Raw genomic sequence first — 21,629 nt, forward strand, 5'->3', positions numbered from 1 at the left:
TCGCAAATTGCCTTGCTGCACCATCTTTTATCTGACTGTATTGGTCAACTGCACAGCCAAGCCAAAAAAAAAAGAATCGCGAAATCCACTCTCCTTCTCCTTCACCACATCGAAAGAAACCGATTGCCGAGCGCCAAAAATATCAAGATCCCTGACCTTGGGCAACGATCTACCGCATCCCGCGCACGGTAGTTGATCGTCCGCCGCATCGTTGCACAGCCGCACCAATACAAAGACGAACCTCGCAAAAAAAAAGATGCGCGCTCCGAGCGAGGACCGGTTTTGCAGAAAAGGCCTGCTTTGCTTTCGAGCGCGTATGTAACAACTATATTGTTATGTGTCAAAAGATGATGATGATGATGGGGCTGTGCGGACTCGGCGGATGCAACGAAAATGAAAACAAAAATAAAAGATCGCGAAAATCTGCACTCTCGACGCATACCAGCAAACGAATACGATCGGGGGCTGTAAATTTTGCACAAACGAATACCACCATGACGCTTGCATTCGCTTTTTATACGCGCAAGGTTGTTTTGATTGTGATGGTAATGAGGCCGTGGCAATTTTAGCGAATTTTTACTCTCTCCCCCTACCTCGTCTCCCGCAGCAACCTTTGTAAACGGAGCAGCGGTGGAATTTCTGTGTGCAACAGCATGCGAATGAATTCATCATGGCTGTCAGCTGATTGTTGTTTGGCTAGATGTTTGTTTTGATATTTGATCTTGACGGGTTTTGACGGGTTATTTGTGCAACAGCAATATCGATGTCGCGCAACATTTTCGGGCACGCGCGTGCGACACGCACTTCAATGCAACACCCCCATGCCTACTTTACTAACAGTAAACAGTCGTTGGTTTTTTTACAGGTGGTATTTGTCCGATTGCGCATCAAGCTATTTTGGCACGAAAATATATGCATTTGTTCTAAATTTTCCACTTGATTCGCGGCATATTTAGAGCTGCTGCTGCTGCTGCTGCTGCTATCCGTTTTATAACGATTTTCACCGGCGCGTGCATTGACTCGGTGCCAACATTTGGCCAGAGGTGAGCTGCATGCTACCCGAATGCGACGAGCTAAGAGCAAGATCCGGTCGGATTTCTCAGGCAAGGTGGCTCGGAGAGTTTGGGGCCGACCGAACGGAGTGGGTTTATTTTGGCATGTTGATCCGATTCAAAATAGCCAGCGGGCTGTCCTATTTTTGGCAGGTTTGGTTTGGCTAGGAAGGAAAGCAATATGACCTTTGAATAATGTTCCCTTTGGAATGACGGATGTCAGCTCGATTTCACTCAGGTTGTTGATATCTCAGTCACTGTTTTAGGCTGAGTTTGATTTGGTGTATTTTCAGTTAAATTTTGCTGGATGGAAATTTTTTCAATAACCCTAGGCTAAAAACTACGGTTGAAGACTCCAGCTTGAGATTTGTTCGGGATGACCACTCAAGATGGATTGGGACGACCACCGAAGCTGCCAACCAAGCAAAAGACGACTGCTGGGATGAGTTGCAATGCAAGAAGCTTAAAACCTACGAATGACGGTTCCAGTTTGAGTACGGTTCAGGACACCCACTCAAGTAGTTATTACTCAAGATGTATTGGGACAATCACAAAAGTTGATAGGGACGACCACCGAAGCTGTCAGCAAGAAACGACTTCTGAGAGAAATTTCAATTGAAGAGGCTTAAAAACTACGATGTAAGACTCCAGTTTGAGATTGGTCCGGGACGACCACTCAAGTAGTTATTACTCATGGTGGCTTGGGACAACCACCGAAGCTGTCACGCGACTTCTGGGCGAGTTGCAATGGAAGATGCTAAAAACTACGGTTGAAGGTTCCCATTTTAGTTTTTATTCGGTATAACCACTCAAGTAGTTATTATTAAGGTGGATTGGGAGAACCACGAAAGTTGATCGCGACGACCACCGAAGCTGCCAACCAAGCTAAAGACGACTTCTGGGAGAAGTTTTAATGGAAGATGCAAAAAACTACGATTGAAGACTCTAGTTTGAGTATGGGTTGGGACGACCACTCGAATTATTATTACTTAAGATGGGTTGATACAACCATGGAAGTGGTTCGGGATAACCACCGAAGCTGCCAGCAAGAAGCGATCTCTTGGAGAAGTTTCAGTGGAAAAGACTTAAAACTACGATTGGAAGCTCCAGTTTGAAATTGGTTCGGGATGACCACCCAATTAGTTATTACTCAAGGCGGATTGGGACGAGCACCAAATCTGCCAACCAAGCTTAAGACGACTTTGAAGAGAAGTTTTATTCCATTGAAAACTACGGTTGAAGACTCCAGTTTGAGCATGGTTCGGGACACCCACTCAAGTAGTTATTACTCAAGATGGATTGGGACAATCTCAAAAGTCGATAGGAACGACCACCGAAGCTGTCAGCAAGAAACGACTTCTGAGAGAAATTTCAATGGAAGAGGCTTAAAAACTACGATTGAAGACTTCAGTTTGAGATTGGTTCGGGATGGCCACTCCAGTAGTTATTAGTCAAGGTGGATTGGGACGACCACCGAAGCTGTCAGGCGACTTCTGGGCGAGTTGCAATGGAAGATTCTAAAAACTACGGTTGAAGGTTCCCATTTTAGTTTTTCTTGGGGATAACCACTCGAGTTGTTATTACTTAAGGTGGATTGGGAGAACCACGAAAGTCGATAGGGACGACCACCGAAGCTGCCAACCAAGCTAAAGACGACTTCTGGGAGAATTTTTAATGGAAGATGCAAAAAACTACGATGAAGACTCTAGTTTGAGTATGGGTTGGGACGACCACTCGAATTATTATTACTTAAGATGGGTTGATACAACCATGGAAGTGGTTCGGGATAACCACCGAAGCTGCCAGCAAGAAGCGATCTCTTGGAGAAGTTTGAGTGGAAAAGACTTAAAACTACGATTGGAAGCTCCAGTTTGAAATTGGTTCGGGATGACCACTCAATTAGTTATTACTCAAGGCGGATTGGGACGACCACCAAATCTGCCAACCAAGCTTAAGACGACTTTGAAGAGAAGTTTTATTCCATTGAAAACTACGGTTGAAGACTCCAGTTTGAGCATGGTTCGGGACACCCACTCAAGTAGTTATTACTCAAGATGGATTGGAACGATCTCAAAAGTCGATAGGAACGACCACCGAAGCTGTCAGCAAGAAACGACTTCTGAGAGAAATTTCAATAGAAGAGGCTTAAAAACTACGATTGAAGACTTCAGTTTGAGATTGGTTCGGGATGGCCACTCAAGTAGTTATTAGTCAAGGTGGATTGGGACGACCACCGAAGCTGTCAGGCAACTTCTGGGCGAGTTGCAATGGAAGATTCTAAAAACTACGGTTGAAGGTTCCCATTTTAGTTTTTCTTCGGGATAACCACTCAAGTAGTTATTACTTAAGGTGGATTGGGAGAACCACGAAAGTTGATCGCGACGACCACCGAAGCTGCCAACCAAGCTAAAGACGACTTTTGGGAGAAGTTTCAATGGAAGAGGCTTGAAAACTACGATTGAAGGCTCCAGTTTGACTTTGGTTCGGGACGACCGCTGAAGTAGGACAGGGACAATTACCAAGGAAGTTGAAGTTAGGCGATAGACATCGTATGTCACGGAGCTGCTTTTACACTATGAATCCATGAACTCTAAAAGGTTTTCAAAAACAAGTTACTCTAGGCACTTATGGACGGATGGGGATTTTGGGAGCATTCCGGAGAACTCCACAGACCGATTCGAGTTTTCTTTTTGTGTACCGCAATTCCATCAATTCCGGGAGAACCGTGGGTTTTGTTATTTACTGGAGAACACCATTGACTCCAGAAGTTGAAGGGATTCAAAAACTTTGCCGGAGTTCCAAGAATAATCGGGTGGTTTCGAAAGTTCAGGCAGATCCTTAATTGTACCCAGTTGTAAAAGTTGTACAAGTTCGACCAGGACCAGGAGCTGCAAGGAACTACGAATGATTTTGGAGTCGTGAGTACTGACATTTCCGGCAGAGTTGTCGAACTTTCGGAATTTCAGGAAATCCAAACCTTGCTCCCAACATCGAGGAACAAATAAACGAACAGAAATCCAGGATCTATTGAAACTCTGAGGAGTTCCAGGAACTGGTTAATCAATCGAAATTCCTTAAACTCTCGTAACTCCAGAAATTGCCGAAATTTTGAGAATTTTGAAAATTTAGTTTTATGTCGGGCACAGCAGAAAATTCTGGAAATTCAAGGTCCACTTAATCGCTAGGAAGTACTAGCGGGTAGTTGAACGTTTGGAGCTTCGAAGGTTTTCGAAACTCCGTAATGGCATTTGGAAGTCGATCGAGCAAAATCGAGTACAGAAGACATTTCTGGAAATCCATAATCTATTGAATCTCTGGAAAGTACTAGCAGGTGTCTGATCAGTCATAGTTCCTAAGGTTCTCAGAGCTCCGAGAAATCAAAGGGCTACTGAAATTCAACTACTAGAAACTGCCTGAGCTCCAGAAACTATCGAAATTCCTAGATCTTTGGCATCCTGGAATTGCTTGATCTCTCAGAACTCCGGGAGCTCCAGCATATCTCTTAACTGTTAAATTCGAACAAATTCCTAGCCTTGCTAATTGCAAGAACTTTAGGAACTTATGACACCCCAACAACTTCATGGAACCTTTGAAACTAAAGAAACTCCATGATCTCTGGAAAATCTGATAGGTCTCTTGGAACTGCAAATAGACCGGAAACTTCAAACAGCACTCTCCACCCAGATCTTCCTGAAATTTATGGTTTCGTGGATCCTGAGAAACTCCCGGAACTCTTTTAGGAAAGTTATCGTCAGATAATACGCTTTTGAGACTCCCTAAACTCCTTCCTGGAATTGTCAGAAGCTCTTGGGTTTCTCAAACTTCAAACTATAGGGTCTTCGAGTAGTTTCCAAAATTTTCCGGAGTTCAGGTAAATTCAAATCTTTGAGAATGCCGGAACTCTCAACATTGAGCACAATTGATATTTTCGAACCTCCAAGAATTACTCAAACAACGAGATTTACTAGAAACAGGCTCAATAATTGGATCTCTAGAACCTCTTGGAACTCCTGCAGTTTCCAAAATAAGAGCATAAATAACCTGATGAATATCTTAACTCCAGAAACTCCGAGAACTGTGGTAAACTGAGAAAGCTTCACTCCAAATTTTTCGAATCTCTGAAAACTTTCTTATCCTCCACTAATTGCTAGAAATTGATGAACCTCTGAAACCGCCAACAACAATTCCAAAATCCCAAATAGTAACTTCTTCCTCGATCTGTCAGAATCTCCTGAGACTTTCGTACTTCGAATTTTTCTGAGTGTTCGAGGAGTTCCATCAGCTCATGGAGTTCCAAGACGTCGGGGAAAAATCTGGATTCTCAAATTGCCCTAAATTTTGAAGATTCCAAGAATTCCAAGAGCTCGTGGGTGTTGACTGGAGTTTTGCACGTTCTGGAGATTGAAGAGTTTTGGAAGTTGCTCTGGCGGTTTGCTTTTGGAGGCGAATGCAGATGGGAATTTTTTAAATTATCAGCCAAAATAGGCCGAAGGGTCTCAATTTTTTTTTGAACTAAAAAAAATTTAAAAAATCGGTATGATAAACTTTTCCGAAAAATTTTAGCTGAAGTTATGACCGAAACTGAGGGAAGAACTACCAACACAAGTGGAACTTCAGAAACTCTTGCCGCTCCAAAAACTTTGGAAAACTGTGAGAGCTCCCGAAACTAAATGATCTTTCTTAACTCCAGAAACTCCAGAATCTTTTATCTTAAATTCGAACACATTCTCAATTTTGCTAATTGCTAGAGAGTCACAAACCTCTGAAGCCCCCAACAGCTCTTGGGAACCTCCTATACTGAAGAAATTCCATGATTTGTAAAAACTCTGAGAGGTCTGAATACTCCGATCCAAATACTCCTGGTATATTTGAATCTCTTAGAACTGCAGGATCACTGTAAACTTCAAACCAAATTCTCCAAATAGATCTACCTGTAATTTTAACAGTCGCAGAACTTGAGGAATTCTTGGATAATACGGTTCTCCGAGAACGCTCACTCAAACCTCAAACCTGTTCATGAAATTGCCCTGGAGGAAACGTATCTGGAGTTCTCAAAGTGCCAAACATTCCGAAGATTCCGAGAATATCTTAAAATGCTGATCCCGTATAAATGTGAGTGTCTGGAGGAAAGCAAACACTTCTGTTTTTTTTTAAATTCCCGGAACAAAAACGAGATTCCAGGGTTCCCAGAATAGTGGAAATTTCATACAGTACTCTCAAAACAGAGCTTCATGAACTCCCCTAAAATAAATCTTCATTTATTACGGTACTTCGAAACTCCTGAAATCACCTGGGACTCTCGAACTTCGGAGTTGTCGGTGTTCCAGAAGTTCCATCAGCTCATGGAATTCCAGGACGTTGGAAAATAATTTGGACTCAACAAATTGCCATACATTCCGGAGATTCCGGATTGGCGTTCCCGGACAAATGAGGCTGCCTGTTTCTCGAGATTTCCAAGAGTTCGTGGATGTTGTAGTAAGTTTTGTATGTTGTGGAGTTAGGCGAATTTTGGTGATTCTTGAATTTCTGAAATCTTAAAAATACGTTGAATTGGGGCAGCATTGATCAGATGGTAAAGTCTTCAATTTTACAGATGCGTAGACATATTTCTGATCGATTGGTGATAAAATTATTGAAATTGGCCCAGGGGCAGCTGAGTTATTAACGTTCAAAATCTTTCATAATTTTGTTACATGTTCCATTTTCGGTTTTCACAAAGTGTGCCCCCATAAAGAAATCAATAAATTAACTGACGCTCATTAAAAAAGCGTTAATCAAAGATGGTTTCGACTGAACAATTATTGGCTTCAGAAGATCTTTCAGGGGGAAAAGATTCGATTCGGTAACTCTTCTGAGTCCACTCTCCCGAAAGCATGCGAAATGATATTCGATATTGCTACCACGAAGCTGTAACTCCTTGCCTGCTTTGGCAGAGCTGCGCCCATCAGAGCGAAACCCCAAAACCCAACCGGCTTCCAAATTGAATAATAGCGCTTATATTTGATTAACGTAACGAGTTTATGTTCCGACCTGAAAACAAAACATATCTCGAAACCCAGAAGTTTGTAACACGATCCATACTCTTCCATCCCTACCGCCCGCCTCCGGACCTGAAAGTGTGAAAAATTACACAACCCTAAGCCTAACAAAAAACTGGAAGCAGCAGTCAGTAGCAGCGACTTCACACCTCCGGTTTTTGGGCATTATTGTGGACCGGAGGAAGCAACCGAAACGTCAATCAATTCCGAAAAACCAAATCTCTAAACCATTTTGGGCAGGTTGAAACTTGAAACTTGAAATGTTTGCAACAATTTCGGACTTGCAGAAACAGAACTTGTAGGGCTTGTCCCATCTTCTCCTTATTTTGACTTTCTATCGTCCCTACTGGAACTTTACGCCGGCTCACAGCTTAGTGTTCTTCGAGCACTTCCACAGTTGTTATTTGAGAGCTTTCTGACCCTGTACCATTTTTGCATTAGTAGAATTGTGCGGCCAAGTACCAATCATACCCAGCATGGTCTTGCTTTACAGCTGCGCCTTTACCGACTGAGCTAAGGGAGGCCCCCGCAAGAGTTCCCGAAATTGAACCCGAAAAAAAAAGAAGCAGCTCCCTAGATGAAGTTCACCTTCAGACGACCTTTCGGGCTGAAGCAAAACTCTGCTGTCTCTTTGGAGGAGGGACATGAACTAGTTCGACGACGATTGGCGATACATAAGATGCAGTAACCATGCAAGAGCATGCATATAGTAGAAGTACATACACCGACGTAAAGCTCAACTTGGTCCCGGTTGAGGTATGGTCGACCGTCGTCGATTGTCTGCAGCCAGCGCAAAATTAATAAACAGCTGAGCTTCTCCATTCTCCCATCGCGCTCGCCGCCACTGCACAATTCATTTACTTTTGTTCGCTTACTTTCATTCTGTTTTCGGGGCTAGGTAAATCGAACACCCGTGCATCAGTCATAAATTTTCGGGTTTGTGACTTGAAGTGGTGACGGGGGTGGGTGGGTGGTGGGGCTCCTCGCATCGTCTGGGCACAGTCTGGAGTCATCGCCAGTTTCGCTGCTGCTGCTGCTGCTCTTTCTCTGTCTCGTTGGAGCTTTTCTAGCTGCTTCGTGGTGATTTTGTTCGCTGACTGCGTGGTGGGATGGCAACGCAGGGATCCCAGCTAACGGCAGGGAGGGGCCACAATGTAATGGATGAGGTGTTCGGCGGCAGCATTGCCGCCCCGTGCCGACATTAGAAAACCGTTGGGTGGGGGAGCTTTGGATTGGATGAATTTTGAGTTCATCAAATTGTGAGCAGCTGCGAATCTCTCTGACTTAAATTTGAGTTCCCGTTAGTCAAATAGTGTGACTCAAGAGCAGTTCCACGCCAAATGAAGAATCGAAAAAACTCGACCTTCTCCGATTTGCTTGAAATTTTGCATAATTGTTTGTTATGGGCAATCATTTACATTTTGGCTAAAATTCGGCCATTTTGGAACTTGAAAATTTTCAAAATGGCGTCTTTGAAATTTTACAAAAAACTGTTGCAAGGACATAGAATTTCTGATCGAAATGACGCCTAATATAAAGTTGTAGAGAGAAATAATGTTTCGCTTCAAAAAATATTCAATAAAATGTTGTTAGTAATTTCAGGTAGAAACTCAAACAAAACTGAAAAACCTACTCTGCCGATGATAGGTTTATGGACACCCCAAAAAACCATGCAAATATGTTTTGTTCAATTTTCGATCTCCAAAGGTTATTTGAGTGGTATGAATGGTATAGCATTAGGGAAGGTCCATTAATTATGTCACGCAAATTTGGCCCATTTTCAAACCCCCCTCCCCCCTTTGTCACATTTTTTATATGGACCTTAATTGTTTTTTGTACCGCTCGTCACAGTTTCCAAAACCCCCCTCCCCCCTAAAAGTGTGACATAATTAATAGACGATCCATAAGTGTTCCACTACTGCTTTTATTTCAAAATTTGGCCAACCCAATTCTGAGAAAATCAGTCACGATTCTTCAGAGTAAATTTTGAAAAATATTGTAACTTTGGGTGAACTTTTAGCACACAAAATTTGAAAATTATATTGAAAAATTTGCCTACGTGGAAAGTGCCATTCAATACCTTTCAAATGATCTAAAGAGAACGAAAATTGGACGTAACATGACAGAGATATGAACTAAACAAATTTGTCATGTTTTTTTGGGTGTGTCCTTAAACTTATGCTCGGGAGTGTAAATGTTTCAAAATGCCTTTGTCCGATTTCAGATTTTTTTTAAATTAGGCTCAAAAAATGCAAAGTTTTAAATATTTAAAATTATGGACAGTTAAAATTGACAAAAATCACAGAAACAGAATTTTTGATATTTTTTTTTTGATTCCTTGGTTTTTGAAGTAATTAATACTCAGAAAACAATGTTTGAGGCATTTTAAACCACTTTCTGTAAAAATAATACGCAAAAAAGCATACTAACAGAAAGTTCATAAATTTGAACAAAAGTTCTTGTTCACCGATTTTAGTCATTTTTCAAGTGTCCATAGTTTTGAACATTTCAAAAGTTTTCATTTTTCATAAGCATTCTTTTTTAAAAACAAAATTCAAAAAAGACATTTTAAGATATTTGGTTGTTAACAGTCTTTTTTTAAATTTTTACTTAATATAAATCCAAAACATTTTTTTGTAAACTTCTCTACCTTCTCTACAACTTTGTCTCAGACGTCATTTCGATCAAAAAAGCCCTTTCACCTTTCAGCGCTGCCATTTTTTGAAAAATTTCAAGAACGACATATGGACAATTTTATAAGAGTCCAAATGCTCGTATTTTTGCCAAAAATGGAATCATTGCCCATAACAAATAATTACGCAAAATTCCACACAAATCGGAGAAGGACGATTCAAAAATTCCACTTAAATATTCTACTTAAAATTCCACGCAAATTATAAATAATAAGTGAAACTAAAATGTGTGTCCGACTGCCCGTCCCGTGTAGCTGAAAACAGTTCTCAAACAACCGTAACAAAGAATTGAAGGTTTGTCCACGCAATTTTTAGTTATTAAGTGCAAAATTTGTTATAATTCAAGTATTTTACTCTGTTCAGGATATCTCCATTGCTAGAGAAGCATACAATATGTCTTTTCCCGTACTTACTTTTCTGTAATAATTAGCCAGATTCAAGTTTACGTTAGTTAAAACTATAGAAACTGCTACTTTTGATGAGAAAAAACATAGTTAAGTGTAAAAAACTGATTTTTGAGAGTTCAAATCTAAGAAAGTCAATATCTTGAAAACTAAGGGAGCTAAAATTTTGACTTCTTGGTAAGAGTGTCATATTTTTGACTAACAAACAACTTTGTCCAAGACATCAAACCTCCAGAATGAATGATTAAAAAGATACATTTTAAATAGCAGTTTAGTACAAGTTTAGTACAAATTATTTTTGGACCAGAATATGGTGCTTTTTATATAAAAAAAACATTACTGAAGACACAAAATCACTAAAATTGCTCGTTTTTGAGTTATTAATTTTATTTCGTCAGATTGCATTCCTGGACCACTGTGCAATGACCACGGAAGCGGTCCTCCGGAAGATCCGGAACACCCGTAAAAGTAGTCAATCCACGAAACTGTTCCTTGAGCTCCGTGATGTTATCGAAAACAATAGGAACTGTGATATAAGAATTAATTTCGGGTCGTGACATAAATATGGACCTCTATGGCCATGAAAACGGTTCTCTGGATGATCCGGAACGTCCGTAAAAATGGTCAATTCATGAAACTGATCCTAGATCTTCGTGATTTTTTTTTCGAAAACACTCTGAAATGTGATATGGGAATTAATGTGGAGTATTCACATTAAAATTGACCTAGATGGCTAAGGAAACAATCCTCCGGAACATCCCAAAGTGGTCAATCTACGAAAGTGATCCTAAAACATCGTATTTTTTTTAACAACAATTTAAATTGCTATAAAAATCAAAATGAATTTCAAGTCGTGTCATAAACATGGACCCAAATGGCTATCGGACCGCCCTCCAGAAGATCTGGAACTTCCGTAAAAGTGGTCAATCCATGAAACTGATCCTAGAGCTTCGCGTTTTTTTCTTTTTCGAAAACACTAGGAACTGTGATATAAGAATGAATTTTCAGATGTGTCATAAACATGGACCCCGTTCGAAAATGATCCTCCGGAAGATCCGGAACATCCGTAAAAGTGTTCATGAAACTGATCCTAGAGCTTGGTGTTTTTTTTTCTAAAACAATCGGAACTACTATATGATAATAGCTGCGCTGGTGTTGTAGTGGTAAGCGTGATTGCCTCTCACCCCAAAAGGCCTGGGTTCAATCCCAGTCGGCACCGCCGGGATTTTCTGAGGCTAGAAACTCTGAACACGCCTTCCTTCGGGAAGATAAGTAAACCCGTTGGTCCCCGGTCTATGCGTTGATGGGTCGATAGGTACACACTAAGAAATAACTACTTTTACACGAGACGCAATCCATATTGGACGTAAATCATAGAACGTAAACAAACATTTCATGTAAAATTAAGTGTTCTCAAACCGAAACATCAGCTAGTCGACGAAGCGAACGTTTGATTGAATTGATTTTCACGTTTCTTTCAACTGATTCTTATGTAAAAAGGCCCGCTTACATGTGTCGGTCTCAGGGAACCGAAATTTACATGACTTTTTAGTAGTGTGTAGGGTTCAGGTGTGGGAGCTGCCTCCCTGGCGTCGGTAGCATTGGTACCCTCATATATATGGGGTCGTGACATAAACATGAATCCTGATGGCCACGAAAATGGACCTTCGGAAGATCTGGAACATCCGTAAAAGTGATCAATCCATAAAATTGATCCTAGAGCTCTGTAATGTTATCGAAAACAATTGGAACTGTGATAGGAGGTTTAATTTTGGGTCGCGTCATAAAAATTTATCCCGATGAAAACCATGAAAACGGTTCTCTGGAAGATCCGGAACATCCGTAAAAGTGGTCAATTCATAAAACTTATCCTGGAGTTTGGTGGTTTCTTTTCGAAAGCACTCTGAACTGTGATATGGGAATTCATTTCGAGTATTCACATCAACCTGGACCTGGAAACGGGCCTCCGGAAGATCCGGAACATCCCAAAGTGGTCAAGCTATGGAACTGATCTTAAAACTCCGTGTTTATTTTTAAAGAATTGGGGTTTAGATAAATGAATAAATTTGAAGTCGTGACGCAAACATGAACCCAAGTGGCTATGAGACTGTCGTCCAGAAAATCCGGAACATCCGTAAAAGTGGTACAACCTTGAAACTGATCCTAGCTCCACGTTTTTTTTTTTTGAAAACTCTAGGAACTATGATATAAGAATGAATTTTCAGTTGTGTCATATTGGCTACGGAAGCAGTCTTTCGGAAGATCTGGAACATCCATAACAGTAGTCAGAATCAATTTGGAATTTTCATATAAACCTGGATCCAGATGGTCGGGGGCCTTTTTTAAATGCTTATTTTAGAAGCTTATTTTTTAAGCTTCTTTTAGATGCCTATTTCAAAAGCTTCTTTTGGAGCTTATTTTAGAAGCTTATTTCTAGAAGGTTATTTTTTAAGCTTACTTTAAAAGCTTATGATTGAAGCTTATGTTTGAAGCTTATTTTGGAAGCTTTTTAGAAGCTTCTTTTAGAAGCTTCTTTTAGAAGCTTATTTTAAGAAGCTTCTTTAAGACGCTTATTTTTGGAGCTTATTTTAAGAAGCTTGTTTTAGAAGCTTATTTTAGAGGCTTATTTTAGAAGTGTATTTAAGAAGATTATTTTAGAAGCTCATTTTTACAAGCTTATTTTAGAAGCTTATTTCTAAAAGCTTCTTTCTGAAGCCTATTTTAAAACCCTAATTTTGGAGTTTATTTTAGAAGCTTATTTTAGTGGCTTGTTTTAGAAGTTTATTTTAGAAGCTTATTTTTTAAGCTCACTTTAGATGATTATGATTCAAGCTTATATTTGAAGCTTATTTTGGAAGCTCACTTCAAAGCTTATTTTTTAAGCTTACTTTAGAAGCTTATAATTGAAACTTATGTTTGAAGCTTATTTTGGAAGTTTATTTTAAGAAACTTCTTTGAGAAGCTAATTAATTAAGCTTATTTTAAAAGCTTATTTCATAGGCTTATTTAAGAAGCTTATTTGAGAAGCTCATTTTTGAAGTTTATTTTAAAAGTTTATTTTAGAAGCTTATTTTAGAGGCTTCTTTTATAAGGTTATTTTAGAACCTAAATTAAAGCTTATTTTAGAAGCTTATTTCTAGAAGCTTATTTTTAAGCTAACTTTAGAAGCTTATGATTCAAGCTTATTTTGGAAGCTTCTTTTAGAAGCTTATTTCAAAAGCTTAGTTTAAGAAACTCCTTTAAGAAGCTTATTTTTGGAGCTTATTTTAGAAAATAACATTAGAAGCTTATTTAAGAGGTTTATTTTAGAAGTTTATTTAGGAAGATTATTTTAGGAGCTCATTTTTAGAAGCTTATTTTAGAAGCTTATTTCTAGAAGCGTCTTTTAGAAGCCTATTTTAAAACCTTAATTTTGGAACTTATTTTAGAAGCGTATTTTAGTAGCTTGTTTTAGAAGTTTAATTTAGAAGCTTATTTGTTAAGCATACTTTGGATGCTTATGATTGAAGCTTATTTTTTTTGAAGCTCATTTCAAAGCTTATTTAAGAAGCTTATTTTTTAAGCTTACTTTAGAAGCTTATAATTGAAACTTGTGTTTGAAGCTTATTTTGGAAGCTTATTTTTAGAAGCTTATTTTAAGAAACTTCTTTGAGAAGTTAATTTATTAAGCTTATTTTAAAAACTTATTTCAGAGGCTTATTTTAGAAGTTTATTTGAGAAGCTCATTTTTGAAGTTTATTTTAGAAGTTTATTTTAGAAGCTTTTTTAAGAAGCTTATTTTAGAAGCTAATTTTAGAAGCTTATTTTGGAAGCTTCTTTTAGAAGCTTATTTTATAAGCTTTTTATAAGAAGCTCATTTTTGGAGTTTATTTTATAAGCTTGTTTTAGAAGCTTATTTTAAAGGCTTATTTAAGAATTTTATTTAGAAAGATTATTTTAGAAGCTCATTTTTAGAAGCTTATTTTAGAAGCTTAATTCTAGAAGCTTCTTTTAGAAGCCTTAAAACCTTGATTTTGGAGCTGACTTTAGAAGCGTATTTTAGTGGCTTGTTTTAGAAGTTTAATTTAGAAGCTTATTTTTTAAGCTTACTTTGGATGCTTATGATTGAAGCTTATTTGGGAAGCTCATTTCAAAGCTTATTTAAGAAGATTATTTTAAGAAGCTTTTTTATAAGCTTATTTTAGAAGCTTATTTTCAGAAGCTACTTTTAGAAGCTTATTTTAAGAAACTTCTTTGAGAAGCTAATTTATTAAGCTTATTTTAAAAGCTTATTTCAGAGGCTTATTTTAGAAGCTTATTTGAGAAGCTCATTTTTTAAGTTTATTTTAAAAGTTTATTTTAAAAGCATTCTTTAAAAGCTTATTTTAGAAGCTAATTTTAGAAGCTTATTTTAGAGGCTTCTTTTATAAGGTTATTTTAGAACCTAATTAAAGCTTATTTTAGAAGCTTATTTCTAGAAGCTTATTTTTAAGCTTACTTTAGAAGTTTATGATTTAAGCTTATTTTGGAAGCTTATTTTAGAAGCTTATTTTTAAAGCTTAGTTTAAAAAGCTTATTTTTTGGAGCTTATTTTATAAATTTATTTTGAAGCTCATTTTAAGAAGCTTATTTTAGAAGCTTCTTTTAAAAGCCTATTTAAAAACCTAAATTTTGGAGCTTATTTTAGAAGCTTATTTCAGAAGCTTAGTTTAGAAGTTTATAATTGAAGCTTATATGTGAAGCTTATTTTGGAAGCTTACTTTTAGAAGCTTTTTTTAGAAGCTTATTTAAGAAGCTTATTTTAAAAGCTTAGTTTAGAAGTTTATTTTAGAAGCTTGGTTTAGAAACCAATGTTTGAAGCTTTTTTTGAAAGCTTGTTTTAGAAACTTTGTTAATAAGCTTTTTTTTAGAAAATTTAGAAGCTTATTTTAGAAGCTCATTTTATACACTCATACATTTTAAGAAACGTTTTTTAGAAGCTAATTTATTAAGATTATTTCAAAAGCTTATTTGAGAAGCTAATTTTTTAAGTTTATTTTGAAAGTTTATTTTAGAAGCTTTTTATAGATGCTTATTTTAAAAGATGCTTTTAGAAGCTTATGTTAGCTTTTACTAGTAAATAAGCCTATTTTAAAAGTTTACGTATGGAGCTTATTTTAGAGGCTTCTTTTAGAAATTTATTTTAGAACTTTAATTTAAGTTTATTTCAGAAGCTTATTTCAAAAAGCTTATTTTTTTAAGCTTACTATAGAAGCTTATTATTGAAGCTTATGATTGAGGCTTATGTTTGAAGCTTATTTCGGAAGCTTAGTTTTAGAAGCTTTTTTATAAGCTTATTTTAGAAGCTTATTTTTTAAGCTTGTTTTAGAAGCTTATTTTAGAAGCTTATTTTACAAGCTTATTTTAGAAGCTTATTCTAAAGGTTTTTTACTTAGCTGATTTTAGCAGATTATTTTAGAAGCTCATTTTTAGAAGCTTATTTTTAGAAGCTTATTTTTAGAAGCTTCTTTAAGGGGCCTATTTTAAAACCTTATTATTGGAGCTTATTTAGAGACTTATTGTAGTGGCTTATTTTAGAAGCTTATTTCAGAAGCTTTTTATTAGAAGCTTCTTTTAGAAGCCTATTTTAAAAGTTTATTTTTGGAGCTTATTTAAGAAGTTTATTTTAGAAGCCTATTTTAGAGACTTTTTCAGAAGGTTATTTTAGAAGCTTAATTTAGAAGATTGTTTTTAAGCTTATTTTAGAAGCTTGTGTTAAAAGCTTATTTTAGAAGCTTGATGTAGAAGCTTATTTTTAAGCTTACTCTAAAAGCTTATTTTGGAAGTATATTTCGAAGCTTATTTAAGAAGCTTATTTTAGAAGCTTATTTTTGAAGCTTATTTGCCACGCTTTTTTTTTTGAACTTAGTTTAGGAGCTTATTTTTGAAGCTTGTTTATTATGCTGATTTTAAAAGCTTATTTCAGAAGCTTTTTTTAGAAGCTCATTTAAGAAGTTTATTTTGAAAGTTTATTTTGGAAGCTTTTTTATAAGCTTATTTCAGAAGCTTATTTTGGAAGTTTTTGTATAAGCTTATTTCAGAAGCTTATTTTAGAAGTGTTTTTTTTATTAGAAGCTTCTTTTAGAAGCCTATTTTAAATGTTAAGTTTTGGAGCTTATTTAAGAAGTTTATTTTAGAAGCTTATTTTAGAAGGTTATTTGAGAAGCATAATTCAGAAGCTTATTTTTTAAGCTTATGATTGAAGTTTGTGCTTAAAGCTCAACCTTATTTCGAGGTTTATTTTAGAAGATTATTTAAAAAGCTTATTTTAGAAGCTTATTTAGAAGCTTGTTTAGAAGCTTGTTTTAGAAGCTTATTTAAGAAGCTTATTTTAAAAGCTTAGTTTAGAAGTTTATTTTAGAAGCTTGGTTTAGAAACCAATGTTTGAAGCTTTTTTTGGAAGCTTGTTTTAGAAACTTTGTAAATAAGCTATTTTTAGAAAATTTAGAAGCTTATTTTAGAAGCTCATTTTATACACTCTCTCGTCGCTCTGCTCTTCTGACTAAACATATTCAGGCATTTTCTAGAAGTTTTTGGAACTTCCCTCAAGTTTTCACCATTTTCCGGATGTTCATGGCACTGTCATGATTCTATCGGAATTTTCTTAAAGATCTTTGAACTTACCTGAAGTTTTCTGAAGCTTCTTGAAGGTCGTGTAAAGTTCCTGGAATTCCTCTGATCATCATCTTAGTTCACGAAAAATTCCTAAAGTTCATAGAACTGAATTGAATTTTTCGTAATCAACCCTTTAAAGACCTTTAATTCTCCCCAAAGTTCTCGACTCTCCTGTAGATCTTGGAACTTTTCCGATATTTTTGAAACCTCTCTGAACGCCCCGGATATTCACTAAAGTTTTTGGAACATCACTGAAGAGCTCGGAACTTTTTCTGAAGCTCCCTGAATTTATCAGAACTTCTTTAAATTTCCTGTTATTTTCCGGAAATTTATGGAACTGTCCTGAAATTTTCTGAAATTTTCTCTATACATTCACATGCTGTGATTAATTAGTTTACCCGATTTCTTACAACGAATTTCTTCATGCTAAATTTAATTCAATTCAGCTTAAAATTGATCTATAATTTTGTCATAGTACGAACAAATATATTTGTTACTTGTAAATTCTCCAATATGGAGCTAACTATGCTTCGTATTTCACCTTAACTAGACTAATCGCAATCCTGCTTAAGCGACAACACAAAATAGAAGCGCAAACCTCTAATCCGTGTAGATGGCGAATTACAGATTCCCTCCACCGAACAGTACCCTAAGCCGTACAGACCCACCTCACACACGCCGTTGTTGTTACTATATTTATGTCGGTCGGGGCTGCTAAATTTGGTCTGTCTACGCTTTTTCTCCGAAATTCGACAAAAGCGTATCGTTAAACGGCAGGAGACGTGGTGCCGCAGGGTGGTATGCATCTCCACTTCGATACATAAGAACCGTCTGGGACGTGGCTGGTTCGTCTCGTAAAACGAAAACCTTTCGTACATAGGACCCTTCCATGGCGAACTGGTGCTGTTGCTATCGTCTGGCAGCCGCCGCCAGAAAACGACCTTCACTGAATGACAAAATCATCCGTAAGGTCATGGACATCGAGGGCAAACTTTGGCGAACGTTCCCCGACTGCTGACTGCTGCTCTCAAGAAAGTTTCCGTTGAGGCACCCCAGAAAGAAGAAATTCCTTTCTTTTTTTTTTTCGTAGACTACTGCTCGATGCCAGCGACCTAGACCGTCTGGTCTGGGACAAACAACCACCGCTGGTCGTACGTATATTATGCGATCAAAGTGTTAAATTGTTAACCTACGCCAACAAAAATCAAAGTAAGCTGCGACGACTAGCCATGGGAAACCGAAGAAGAACACGACGATCGAACAAAGTAGTCCGAAAAAATGATTTTATGGAACAATGGCATGCTACGACGACGACGACGACGACGACGATGATGAACAACGTCGGCAATGGCATTTCTGCGGTTTTATTCACTCTCTCTCTCGCGATGCAGATGTGGGGTAAGGCAGCAGCAGCATAATGAAATAACATAAAATTTGATTGGCAACCTCGATTGCATCGTTGCTGCTGTTGTTGGGGCTAATGATGGGTGAGATCAAGAAACGGAGAGTGAAAATATTAAGTGAAACCGCTTTCAACCATAACCAAAGTGCAATCGCTGCCGTGCCCCACCACACTTGGACTTCGACGGCCATGACGATGATGATGGGTCCAAGAGCTCCGGCTTTCGGTATGCACTCAAATAATGCCTTCACAATTTGTTTGATTTGATTGCGGAGCAGCATGTCGTTGGATGGGGTTTTGATTTCAACGATAGCATCGAAACAGTCAGGTGTGCGCCCCAGACACTGCCAAATCAATCTGGGAAATTATCTGACATGGTTTCACCAATGAAAGAGAAAGTTACTGCGAGGTAATCATTTCGGGTGGGGTGAATATTGATGACGTTTGAAGATTGGGAGCGAGCTTGATTTGACTTCGTCTTCCTCGCATTTCGAGCTTATTGCTTATTGCATATTAGTTGATTGTGTGCTGATAAGTGTTCTAGATGCACTGCCACAGTTATTAATTGGAAGCTTTCGATGCCTGTACCATTTTAACATTAGTATAATTGTGTGGCAAGTACAATCACACTTTTTCCATCCTGAAAAATTCCTTAACCGGGACCGGGAATCGAACCCAGGCATCTACAGTATGGCCTTGCTTTGTAGCTGCGCCTTCACCGACTGAAGAGGTCCCACTGATTTGAGTAGTATGTGATTAAAGGGAATTGACTGGTAAATATTAGCTTGAAGCGAATGGTTTTTTTTAGTTCCCAAATAAGCACAGACATACGTCTATGATCTGAAGAAATATTGTACGACCTGAAGCTAGCTTCCAAGACCTGTGAACACTTAGTCGGATACAGACCTTATAGTGCCTCAATATGAATATTTAACATGGAACTGGCCTAAACTGGTCCAGAGGAAACCTGATTGTACGTCGGGGCCTGAATCTTTATCGATATCTGAAATCAAAGCCGCGACCATTACTGGCGACAATTCTCTGATAAGACAACGAAACCCCATTTCAGAGCTCATCTCCTAAACCTTCTAACCTCGAATGAACCGTCAGTAATCGGTCCCATCCTTAGAGACGTAGATTTAAGTGATATTGGCATTGCTTCCGAACAGAATTATCGGCACCGTAAAGCTCTTGGGATAGAGCCTTTTAAAATAAACGAATTGAAAAAGATATTATTTATTTATTTTTATTGGGCAGGGAAAAGCCCGCTGGAGTAGAGCATTACAATGGAGCCCATCCTCCAGCAGGCATAAAACCTCCTTATCTTTTCTTAAATTTTCTTAAATTACAAAAATAAGTTCAATGATATTTTCACATCACACGAGACATCTCCAGTGAGTTTGCACTCTTTTAAGGAGATGAGGTTATGAAAGCCTCCCTTAGCTCAGATGGTAAAGGCGCAGCTACAAAGCAAGACCATGCTGGAGGTGGCTAGGTTCGATTCCCGGTCCGGTCTAGGAATTTTTCGGGTTGGAAAATTTCTCGACTTCCCTGGGCATAGAGTATGATTGTACCTGCCACACAATTATACTAATGCAAAAATGGTACAGGCATCGAAAGCTCTCCATTAATAACTGTTGAAGTGCATCTAGAACACTAAGTTGAGAGCACGCAATAAGCTAATAATGCCATACGCAATAAGCTTGAAATGCGAAGAAGAAGAAGAAGAAGAAGAGGTTATGAAAGCTTTTCTAATATTTATACAGATAGGCAGTTAGGTCAATCCCCTTTTCGATTGACTGGAATCCTTCCAGATATTGTCCGAAGTCTTCTAGGGATTGTCCATCAGAATCCGAATTATGTGATTGCTAATGTTTCGCAACGTGCTATACGAAAGTGCAATTGCCTTTCCATTGCCGAAATATCATCTCGGTTAAGCTTTAGTTTGAAAGCACACCGCTTAAAATGTTGAAATACGTATTACAAATTTACAAATGCAATGAAGCCCCTTTGAAATGTTGCCACTGAATTATCTTTGCTTGACAGCAAATATTATAAATTAACAATATGGTTCACTTCCAGAATTCCCATATATTTCTGAAAAGACGCATAAGTAATACCCTCTCCCGGTGAGAAAGGTGACTAAAAACATTCGTGGCCTTATTATTTACGCGTGTAATCGATTCATACGTTTAGTCAAATAAAAGGTGTGGCAAACAGTATAATAGTACGTCCAGACTACAGAGTTATAACATGTTATAGTGCTATCTTGATGGTGGTTTCTGTGTTGCAATTACTTGACAACCGTTATAACATGTTATAACTCTCCAGTCTGGACAGCTTTTTAGCTTTCTCATGCATGTTACACGCCTACCCTGACGTCATGACATTGTACTACGTTCAGACTATAGTTGATATTAAAAACGTAATAGCGTTATCAAAAGTGCCTAAATAACGTGATATCTGCTATAGTTTGAATGTACAATAAGCTTAGAGGTAATCCAAACACATAAAAGAAAATGCAGATTATATCTGCCATCCCTCGTTACATACCACATTGGCAACTGACAGGAGGAAAACTTTCAACACGTTAATAATCGTTAACCCAATTTTGGGTAATAGATTAACAAACAGGGTAAGAAAAAAACACTCAAAAACACTTGAGTTTAAAAAAAGCTCAAAAACCAAAAAAATAAAAATAAATTCGATTTTAAGTTAAAATTACTCAACCGCCATGTTTTCACCATTGGGAAATTTTAACTTATTTTTGGATGAAAATCATAGCAACCTACGTGCTTCATCGCCTTCGTTCGTGCTCCATTGTTTGCGTTGACGGCACCGTCGAAAAATGGTATCTGCTAGAAATGATTGGCAGTTTCTTATGAGATTTTTCAGTGAAGTGAAAGGATAGTACCATAGAGGTTACTCTAAGACCAGCAGGTCCCGAAAAAATGTGCTCAACTTTTTGGCTCAGTTCTGGTACTATCATTGGTACCAAGCTAATCGATGCACCCCTCGAAACATAGGAAAATCCACGAACCCCTCATTTTATCTGTCAAACTTCCATACAGAATCAAAACAAACATAGTGTAGTACTAGAATTTCGACTAGAATAGGGTACTTTAATCGATTTGCTTGCGACCAATAGGCTAGTCAAGTAGTGAATCAATTTAAAATCGTTAGTTTCCACCGGTTGATAGTACGAAGTCCGCCATGTTTCACGCGCAGTCTGAAGTTTACTTATGGATTTTAACATAGGAGTAAAGAGCTACAGAGTTCCTGTCAACGCCAATTGCATTTAATTGATGGTTAGGTAATTTTCACTCAAATTTAGTTTTCATAATTTATTTAATTTTACCTAGCCTCATGGAAGCCACATGATGAGTGAAAGTGAACTCAATTTTTAA

The 21,629-nt window shown here is 37.7% G+C and overlaps 1 protein-coding gene across 2 annotated transcripts in view; it reads left to right on the plus strand.

The window, feature by feature from the left end:
* Glut4EF (Glucose transporter 4 enhancer factor) overlaps window positions 1-21,629 on the plus strand; it is a 258,287-nt gene that overhangs the window by 110,224 nt on the left and 126,434 nt on the right. The window lies entirely within an intron of this gene.

The sequence above is a fragment of the Ochlerotatus camptorhynchus genome, unplaced genomic scaffold, assembly GCF_037179485.1.
Source record: "Ochlerotatus camptorhynchus isolate MF236.1 unplaced genomic scaffold, CSIRO-AGI_Acam_v1.1 ptg000099l, whole genome shotgun sequence".
Classification (NCBI taxonomy): domain Eukaryota; kingdom Metazoa; phylum Arthropoda; class Insecta; order Diptera; family Culicidae; genus Ochlerotatus; species Ochlerotatus camptorhynchus.